Source organism: Chrysochloris asiatica, unplaced genomic scaffold, assembly GCF_000296735.1.
Source record: "Chrysochloris asiatica unplaced genomic scaffold, ChrAsi1.0 scaffold00145, whole genome shotgun sequence".
Taxonomy (NCBI): Eukaryota; Metazoa; Chordata; class Mammalia; order Afrosoricida; family Chrysochloridae; genus Chrysochloris; species Chrysochloris asiatica.
In genome coordinates this window covers 4,564,893-4,575,261 of record NW_006408663.1, presented here as the reverse complement: position 1 = coordinate 4,575,261, position 10,369 = coordinate 4,564,893, and positions in this window count along the sequence as shown.

Below are 10,369 nucleotides of genomic sequence, written 5' to 3'. Positions count from 1 at the left end.
AGGTCAGGAAACCCTGGTTGCCCAGTAACTCCAAAAGTAGAAGGCCATGAGCTCACACAGTCAGGGGGGACCCTAGGCAGGTAAACAACGTACACCGCGGATTTCTTAAGTGATAATAACACTGATTACAAAACAGCAACAGCAAAAACAAGAGCAATGTAGCTGATTACTATTACTTAGAGGGAGCATCACTTCCGGAGCCTACCTCTTAGTAACTCCACTTCCGTTCTCCTCCAGAACGTCCGCTGCCACAGATAGACGTCAAGCAACCAATGAGAGCGCCAGCTGCTTCCTCACGTTCGCGTGACGTTTTCTAAGTCCCACCTCTTCCTGCATAAAAGAACCTATCCTGGCGTCCAAACAGCGTGGCCAGGAGGTGGTCTTTTGTCAGGCCCAACCGGACGGCGGGAACGAACGAGAAGGGCAGGAGGGGGGTGCACGCCTTTTCCGCCCTGGGCCCGGAAGGGTGATGTGGCTGGGGCTTCGCCGGCCTCACTATGGTAAGAAACGGGGCTACGGGGTTGCGGCTGAGGTTCGCGAAGGGGCATAGACCCGGGCTGAGGCTGGAGGTTGGGGTGATGGTCGTGGGTGCGCGGGCCAGGAAGCTTGATTCTCGTGGACCACGAAAGGTACACAGGCCCCGGAACCATGTGGTCCCTGCACAACCAGGGAATCGGAGCCTCCTTCCAAGGCGTACGCCGGGTCCCTCCCGCAGGGCCACTTTCATGGAGAGAGGGAAGGAATGAACTGATTTGGCCTGACTCGTCGGTCCCATGGGTTCTCTGGTTATTCACGCTTTGAGACATTGGAGCTTCTCAAGTTTATTTTTGGTTTATGTTTCATTTTGCGTCTTCCTGTCTCTCGTTTTGGACCCAAACGGCGTTGATTCCAAACTTCACATCTTTCTGTCATATTGAATTGGTGGTCTTTTCAGGCCTCTCCTAGCCCAATCGCTTAACCTTAAAAGTTACACAAACCATAGGTCTTCATAATTAGAATTCTCTGCAGTGGAGGTTTTCTCTGCTAGGAGCTTAATGTACTAGAAATGGTTGTTCTGGCCTTGGACCCTTTTCCTCTACAATCCCCCCTCTCCCTCCGCGCCCCAACACACACACACTTTAAGGTTGTGTGTATACTTATTCTGTGTTATTGCAGATTACTTTGGTAATTGAGGTGTCAGAAAAGCTTTGAATTATGAATTACAAAAGTTCTCAAAAAAATTCGAGAAAAGGCAGTAAAGTCAAGTTTGCTGGAGAGCAGATATAATTGCTAGTTGTTGTTCAATGTCATGGAGTCAATTCCAACTCAGGAAAGGAACCCTACATAGATTTCCGAGGATTGGCTAGTGGGTTTGAACTGCTGGCCTTATCCTACAACTCCACATCACAGTAAAATTCCCATAGCAGAATCAGAAAAGTATATTGCCTTTGTTATTGTCAATGTCAACAGCCTCCAGTGAATTATGATGTCCAAGTGCCAAATACTGCATTTATGAGCATCAGAGGGATCTTCAAAAGGAAAATTCCGTTGTCCTTTAAAACTCAATTTCTCCGAGAACGTTTGAATCCCATACAGCATAAAACCTTGTTAACATTGAGTCAAAAACACTAATTGGTGCCTGCTTTGTGCTGGCTACTTTGCCTGTGTTTTTGTTGTTAAGTGCCGTCAAATCTGTTCAGACTTACAGCCACCCTATAGACAGTTTCCAAGGAGCAGCTGCTGGGTTTGAACCACCAACCTTGTGTTTTGTGGTCCACTGCTTATCCTATAAAGCCACACTAGCCCAAAATTGCAGTCTCTTCTTTAAGAAGTATGCCACTTTATAGAAGAATGGTCAGGTTTGGACAGGTTATTTCTTCTGAAGCTTTGAAAATTATGCATTTCCCCTTCTTTCAACCACATGATAGGATTTTGTTGTTAAGTGCCCATGATATCAAGTTGATTCTGATCAGAAAGCCCTTTGTAGAGTTACCTTGGCTTTGCTCAAGCAGAAGGTCTCTGTTTCTCCTGCAGAGTGACTGGTGGGCTCAAACCACCAACCTTGTGGTTCACAGTCAAGCGCTTGTCCTACAGAACCACTCTGCAGTAGGCTTCTGTTACTTTGAAAATGTGATTCCTTTTTCTTTTAAAAGGAGCAAAGAGATGTTGGCTTAGTTTTGCATAATCTTCCTATAAGCTGAAAGTGAATTATCTTAATCACAGTACAAGATGAAGTTATATTACTCTTTTCATTGTCTCTCTTTTGTATGTTAAGAGCTAGGCACTACTCTGTTTAAGATGAACAGTATTTAAACTGTATACAAGTGATGAGAGCACTTGTTTTGTGGCCGGCATTGCAATAAAAAACCATTAACATGTTTTGTCATCTGTTGAGTAAGATATTTACTGATACGGAAAATGAGGCACAAATACTGACTTGCCTGGGGTCACACACTTAGCAGGTGGAAAAGCCAGGATTCTTTGATGTCCTTATACCAGAAATATTCTTGCTGTTTTCAACAGAAGCAACATAGCTGAGGATGAAATATACTTATGTATTGCTCTCAAATATAAGATATGCTGTTTAGATACAGGTGGATGATGGAAACAAGTACCAAGCTATTAAGTTTTCTTTCTTGTTCTCTTCTTTTGAACTTGGGATGTCAGCATTTTAGAGAAAATGTATTGTAGCTGAAAGATCTACACAGTGAGACTTCAAAGATTAATTACCAGTTTAGAAATGAATTCATGTCTTAGAGCTGGCATGTAGACTTAGTATGCTTGAGGCACCCCCAATGACAATGACTTAAGAAATGTGAGTTTTCATAAAGAATTTCAGAAAACTTAATCTTCCCTAACTCTTAATATCATTCAAGATTCACCTCAGGTCTCATCTCCCAGAAGCCTTCTCTGCACCTTTTATTTTCTTCTGCTCTTTAGGTATCTAGCTGTACGTTCCTACTCTGTGTGTATATTTCCATTGTCACTCAAAACATGGCACTTTTACTGGAAAGACGAAGAGAAAACCCTTGCATCTAGCCATCTAAGTCCTAACAATCCTGTAGGAAAGAGTAGAACTGTCCCTTAGGTTTGTTAAGGGTTGTCAAGTCAGTTCCAACTCATATCGGTGATCCTGTATAGGGTTTCAGAGGAAGAGCTGGTGGGTTTTAACCTTGTGTTCACAGTCCAGTGGTGATCCTACAGTGTCACACCAGGAGTCCCCAATTATAGCTTGTTGTTAAGTGCCGTCCAGTCAATTCCGACCCATAGCAACACCGTATAGCTTGAACTGCCCACCTTGCGGCTCAAATGACTTTGCGGTCCAGCACCCCACCAGGACTCATTAAATGAATGAGAGTCTGGGATTTAAAGTTGGCTAAAACATGACCCATGTCTTTGAGTACTTCACAGTGGGGGAAATTATTAAATAAGTAAATTTTTTGTGTTATCTACTTTAATGTAGAGATTCATCATGTATAGTCGAAATAACATGGGCTTGCTTTAGGCTGAGCCAAACAGAATTCCCATCCTTTGATAGTTAACCTTGAGAAAGTTTATCATTGTTTCTTTCTCTGTTTGTGTGTAAGTTATATTCTCATTTAATGCTTACAAACCCTGCAAATTAGAAATGATCACATTTTAGAGTTAGGCAAGTATGGGAGAAATAGTGTGAAATCTTTTCTTCATCTTGAAGCAGATATGTAGGAAATGTGGTAGGAGCACAGAGGAAGTACTAGTTGTGACTGAGAACTGCTGGGAAGACAATCCAACGGAGGAAACCACCTGACCGGAATATAAAAGAGCAAGTAGGCATTAGGAAGGGAACCCAGTGGTTCCAAACAATAAACATTGGAGCCACAAAGTCCTCAGTTCAAGCCTGCCAGCTGCTCCTCAGGGAGAAAGATGAGGCTCTCTGCTCTAGCAAAGATTTAAAAGCCTCAGAAACCCGATACAGGTTTGCTGTGAATCAGAACCAACTGGATGACACTTAACAACAGCAGGTGTTAGGAAAGGAGTTACTGACTACAACTGGGACAGTATTCTGTATCAAAACAGGAAATGGCAGTTATCAAGACAATAAACATGATGTAAAGTAGGTGCTTGCAGTCTCAGTATGGCTAAAATAGAAGTTAAATAGGTGAGATAGTGAATGATGAAGCTAGAAAGATTGGGCCCAGATCTGAAGAGGGTTGTACCATACAAATGACTTTATATAAAGTCTTGTTGTTGTTAAGTGCCTTGAGTCAATTCTGACTCAGCGAACCCTGTACAGGGTTTCCAAGGAGCAGCTGGTGAGCTTGAACAACCGACCTTGCAGTTCAAACGGCTTTGCAGTCTTTGTTGTTGTTAAGTGCCGTCGAGTCGATTCTGACCCATAGCGACCCTGCACAGGGTTTCCGAGGCTGTAAATCTTTACAGGAGCAGAAAGCCTCATCTTTCTCCCGTGGAGCAGCTGATAGTTTTGAACTGCTGACCTTGCTGTTCGCAGCCCGATTTGTAACCACTATGCTACCAGAGTTCCTTTAGAGCAAGGAAATTAAAAGTATGTATTTTAGAACACTAGCTGGTAGCAAAATAGAAGGCAGTTTTAAGTAGAAGATTCACATCTAGGAAATCAGCTTATTGGGGGAAAAAAAAAAAAAGCAATAATCCAGGTACTAGGTGATTGGCTGTCTCAACTCTGACAATAGTGGTTAGGTTGAAAGGAAAGAATAAATAGAATTATATTGAAGGTACCCAAGGAGTCCTGGTGTGGTACTGTGGGCTAATGCGTCAGACTGCAAAGTCCTTTGAACTGCAAGGTCAGTGGTTCAAGTTCACCAGCTGATCCTTGGAAACCCTACACAGGGTCTCTATGAGTCGGAATCGGCTCGACAACACTTAACAACAACAGCAACAAGGGTGATGAAGCACAGCTCCAGTTTGGATAAGTAATTGGATGAGAAGGAATTACTGGTTAAGCACCTCTGCCAGGCACGTGACAAAAATCTACAATATTGAACACATTATACATATGAAGAAACAGACTCCGATGGGTTACGTGACTGTATTTCTTATAAATAATGAAGCTAAGAAGAGATTTATATGTCTTGGATGAGGTTTGGTTAAAATGGCAGTTTCATGCTCCTACCATTATCTTTAAATTTGCACCATCAGTGCAAATGGCATCACAAAAATTTACACTACCGATCACATTATGCATATGTATATACTGAGCGTATTATACATAAATTCAGAAATGTTCCTGTTTTATTGGCCTGTCTTTTCTTGATTGCAAGGTGTACTCGGGTAGATAGTGTTCCATGTCCTTCCTAGGACTTCAGAATGTGACTATATTTGAAACTAGGGTCATTACAGATATAATTAGTAAAGATAAGGTCATACTAAAGTAGGATAGGCCAGAGAGCCACAAATATGGAATCCAACCAGGTCAAGACAGGTAGCCAGAAGCCAAGGAACACCTGCAGCTGCACAAGCTCCAAAACGCAAGGACTTAACCTGTAGAGGCTGTGAAGCCGACATGGCCCTGCCAACAGCAGGCTTCAGACATCCAGCCTCCAGCTTGTTGAAAGAATGAATTTCTGTTTTAATCCACCTGGTTTTTGATCATTTTGTTTCAGCAACCCTAGAAAACAAAAACACAGGGTCAGAGTCCCTTGTTTGATAACAACTTGCTTGTTTGTTGAGCTTCAGAATCAATTGTCTTGTCAAGGTGTTTATCAAGGACACAAGTTTATCATGTTGTTTCTCTAACATTTTTGTCACTCTTACACAGGTACACCTCATTTTATTGCGCTTCACAGATAAACATGGTTTTAATAAATTGAAGGTTTGTGATAACTCTTTGTTAAGCAAGATTTGGTGCTATTTTTAAATAGCGTATCATATCATGCCTGTGTCATGTTAGTAATTTTCACAATATTTCAAACGTTTTTGTAATGCTAATGATGTTAATAAGTCCTGGTGTGGCGCTATGGGTTAACGGGCCAGACTGCAAAGCCCTGTGAACTGCAAGGTAAGTGGTTCAGGCTCATCAGATGCTTCTCGCAAACTTTATACAGGGTCTCTATTGGGTCAGAACCAACTCGACAGCACTTAACAACAACAACGAAGTGTGGCCATCTTGGCCTCCAATGAGCACTCTGGCTGTACTTCTTCCAAAACGTATCTCTGGTTCTTTTGCCAGCCCATGGCAATTGCAATATTCTCTTCCAACACCATAATTCAAAAGCATCAGTTCTTCTACCGTCTTCCTTGTTCACTGTCCAGCTTTCATATACATATGTGGTTATTGAAAATGATGGCTTGGGTCAGGTGCACCTTAGTCCTCTTTACTCTTCAACACTTTAAAAAGGTCTTGTGCCACAGATTTGCCTAATGCAATATGCCATTTGATTTCTTGACTGCTGCTTCCTTGAGTGTTGATAGTTGATCCAAGAAGAAAGAGATCCTTGACAACTTCAGTCTTGACTCTGTTGAGAAGAATGTTTATTGGTGAAGATTTTTGTTTTCTTTACATTAAGATGTAAACCATACCGAAGGGTGTGCTCTTTGATTTTCATCAGTAAATGTTTTAAGTCCTCTTCACTTTCAGCAAGGAAGGTTGTATCATCTGCATATCGCAGGTTGTTAATGAGTCATCTTCCAATCCTGATGCCACGCTTTTCTTCATAGAACCCAGCTTCTCGTATTATTTGCTCAGCATGCAGGTTGAATAAGTATGGTGAAAGAATACAACCTTGTCGCACACCATTTTTAATTTTAAACCATTCAGTGTTCCCATGTTCTGTTCCAACAACTGCTTCTTGGGCCAGGGACAGATTCCTCATGAGCAAAATTAAGTGTTCCGAAATACTCATACATCGCAATGTTGTCCATAGCTTGTCATGATCCACACAATTGAAGACTTTTGCTTAGTCAATAAAGCACAGGTAAACATCTTTCTGATATTCTCTGTGCTCAGCCAAGATCCATCAGACATCAGCAATAATATCCCTTGTTCCACAGCCTCTTCTGAATCCGGCTTGAACCTCTGGAAGTTCTCTGTCAATGTATGATTGTAGCCATTTCTGTATTACCTGTAGCAAAACTTTACTCGCGTGAGATATCAAAGAGATTGTCCGATGATTTCCTCATTCCGTTAGGTCACCTCTCTCTGGAGTGGGCACAAATACAGATCTCTTCCAGTCAGTCGGCCAGATAGTTGTCTTCCAAATTTCTTGGCAGAGATGAGTGAGTATCTCCTGTGCTGTCTCACTTTCTTGAAAGATTTCCATTTTTATTCCATCAATTCCTGGTGCCTTGTTCTTTGCCAATTCCTTCAATGCACTTTGGACTTCTTCCTTCAGTATCATTGGCTCTTGATCATATGCTACCTCTTGAAACGGTTGAACATGAACCGTTTCCTTTAGGTACAGTGACTCTGTGTATTCCTTCCATCTTCTGTTGATGCTTTCTGCATCATTCAACCATTTTCGCAGAGAATCTTTTAATAATGAAAGTCAAGGCTTAATTTTTTTCTTTATTTCCCCCAGCTTGAGAAATGCTGAGCGTGTTCTTCCTTTTTGGTTTCCTGATTCCAGATCTTTGCACATTTTGTTGTAATATTTGGCTTCTGATCTTTGAAATTTTCTGTTCAGCTCTTGTACCTCCTCATTTCTTCCATTTTCTTTAGCATCTCTATTCTGGAGAGCAAGTTGCAGTGTCTTGATCGTCCTGGGATCTTCTCTGCCTCTGAGATGGCTCCTTTTAAACCTAGCGGGATGGCAGAACTAAGGCTGGGATTGGTTGGTTCTGCCATCCAGCTAGGTTTAAAAGGGCCATCTCAGAGGCAGAGACAATCCCAGCATGATGAAGAAGGAAGAGCCACAAGTGAAGTGTGAGATCCCTTCCTAGAAAAGTAGCCATAGCAGAGGCTACAACAGAGTGGTGGCATGGAAAGACAGCAGGTGAGGGCTCTAGGACCATGTACTATGGCAGAGGCCAAAGGGCCACATGGCTGATAAGCTACTGTGTCTGCAGTACAGCAGAGAAGAGGCGTTCCTGACAGGAAAGCTTCTGCACCCTGACTTGTTTTTTGCTCCTGAATTGTACCCTGTTCACTTCCCTATAAACCTCATAATCATAAGCATTGTTATGAGCTCTATGTGACCACTGCAATGGATTATTGAACCCAGATGTGAAGCAGAAAGTGCTTTTAGGAAGGATGGTTGGCGTCAGAATAAGGTAAAGAAGGTGTAAGCATGTCTCCGCTTCATAGGAGTCAGCCTTGGGCTGATTCTGAGTTTGAGTCTCTTTCCCCCTTTTGAAGCTAGAGGAAGTCAGACATGGTCCTTACATGATTTTTATAACTACAAAACCAAAAAAAAATTTGTGTGGCTCTGTATTGCAATATCTGCTTTTTTGCAGTGGTCTGCAACCAAACCCACGATATATCCGAGGTATGTCTGTATCCATAAAATAACTCAAAAACTAAACAGCACAGAAATAACTAACTCAGTTGCAGGTACCATGACAATGAGATAAAAGTAATTTCAAATGGATAGCAGGGTGGGGATGTTTATATAAATGGACTGTTGTTAAGTACTCTCGAGTCAGTTCCAACTCATAGTGACCATGTGTAGAGTTTCCTAGGAGTGACTGGTAAGCTTGAACTGATGACCTTGTGGTCCAAACTGACCTTGCAGTCCAGCACATTAATTAATCCTCAGCGCTACACCAGGAGTCCAAATGGACTGTAGATATATTCATATTTCTGTATGTTCTTAATTGGAAAGTGTTGAATAGAAGACGTATACATTATTGAAACAGGGCCGGTGTGGTCAAATGATCATTTAATCCAGCACCCTCCTTTTATAAATGAGATGACTAAACTGACAAGTAAAGATGTGATTTAGCAAAGGTCAAGTGTATATGCTTAGGTTATTTCATTAAATAATGCAAATAGTTCAGAGTCATTGGTGTTTAGAAGAGATGTGTTCATAACAAACATTAAGCAATCAATTTCTTACTTTTGAATTAAATGAGTGTAACTTGTCTATTTGGTACACTATCATGCCAGTTTACACCAAGTAACACAGTTTGAGCTTCTGTACTCGCCTATCTTGGACGTGTACATGTATAAATCCAGATACATGTTGATCCAAGATGCTTTCATTTATTCCTGTATTCACATGTTTTCCGTTTTAAGAGTTAGCAGTGGTACATACTGAGTTTACTAGTAGAAACTGGTTTAAACTGCTGACCTGACCTAAATTTAAATTTGTAAATGAAAATTCTGACCCACTTTTTCAGTGCTATATAAGGAGCTCTGGTAGCGTAGTGGTTACGAATCGGGCTGCGAACCTTAAGGTCAGCAGTTCGAAACTACCAGCCGCTCCGCGGGAGAAAGATGAGGCTTTCTACTCCCGTAAAGATTTACACCCTCGGAAACCCTGTACAGGGTCGCTATGGGTCGGAACCGACTCGATGGCACTTAACAACAACAACAATATACAGTTTGTATCAGAATTAGTTCAGGGTTGTCATTATATGTTCTCTCCTACTCCACCTCCTGGTATGGCGCTATGGGTTAATTCGCCAGACTGCAAAGCCATTTCAACTGCAAGGTTGGCAGTTCAAGCTGACCAGCTTCTCCTCGGAAACCCTATAAAGGGTCGCTATGGGTCGGAACCAACTGGACAGCACTTAACAACAACAACACCTCCACCTCCAGAGAATAATAAACTAGTTACATGTAAAAAAGTAGATAGAATTTGTTGCTATTTCGAATTTTGAAAATTTAAATCCTTGGTATTTAATTATTGTTTTAACGTGAGCATGAGTTAAAATGGAGGAATTAATATGTCAATGAAAATTTATTTCCCATATAAGAGGCAGTTAACATTTGACGTTCTCAGCATAAAGAATTCCCTTAATCAACAAATTAGTTAAGCAATTTTTTGGATAATCTTAAAATTAAATACAAAAGCTACACAGCCTAGTGATCCAGGACTAATGAAAATACTGTAGATTTAGTTCAAGTCCTTTTCTCTGCCAATTACAGTTATTGAGTAACCATGGAGCACTTTGAGGCAAAGCACTTTTTAACATACTTATATGTATATTTCTTTTGCTTTTCTGATTGTTTGTGTGCCTTTATACTAGCTTAGATCTTAGCTCCTTAGTTTCCTATTTTGATGGTTTTGTTAATAAATAATTTGAGCTGTTTGCATTAATAACATTCCTACATACTTTAAAATGTTTAGATGTTTGCATCTAAAAATATTCTCCTTTATTGAATGCATGTCTTTGTATTCAAGTTACATGAATATAATTGTAATACAAGTGAACCTAAAATAACAAATTATATATTAACAGATAACATGATAAAAATTAAATCTGAATAAAA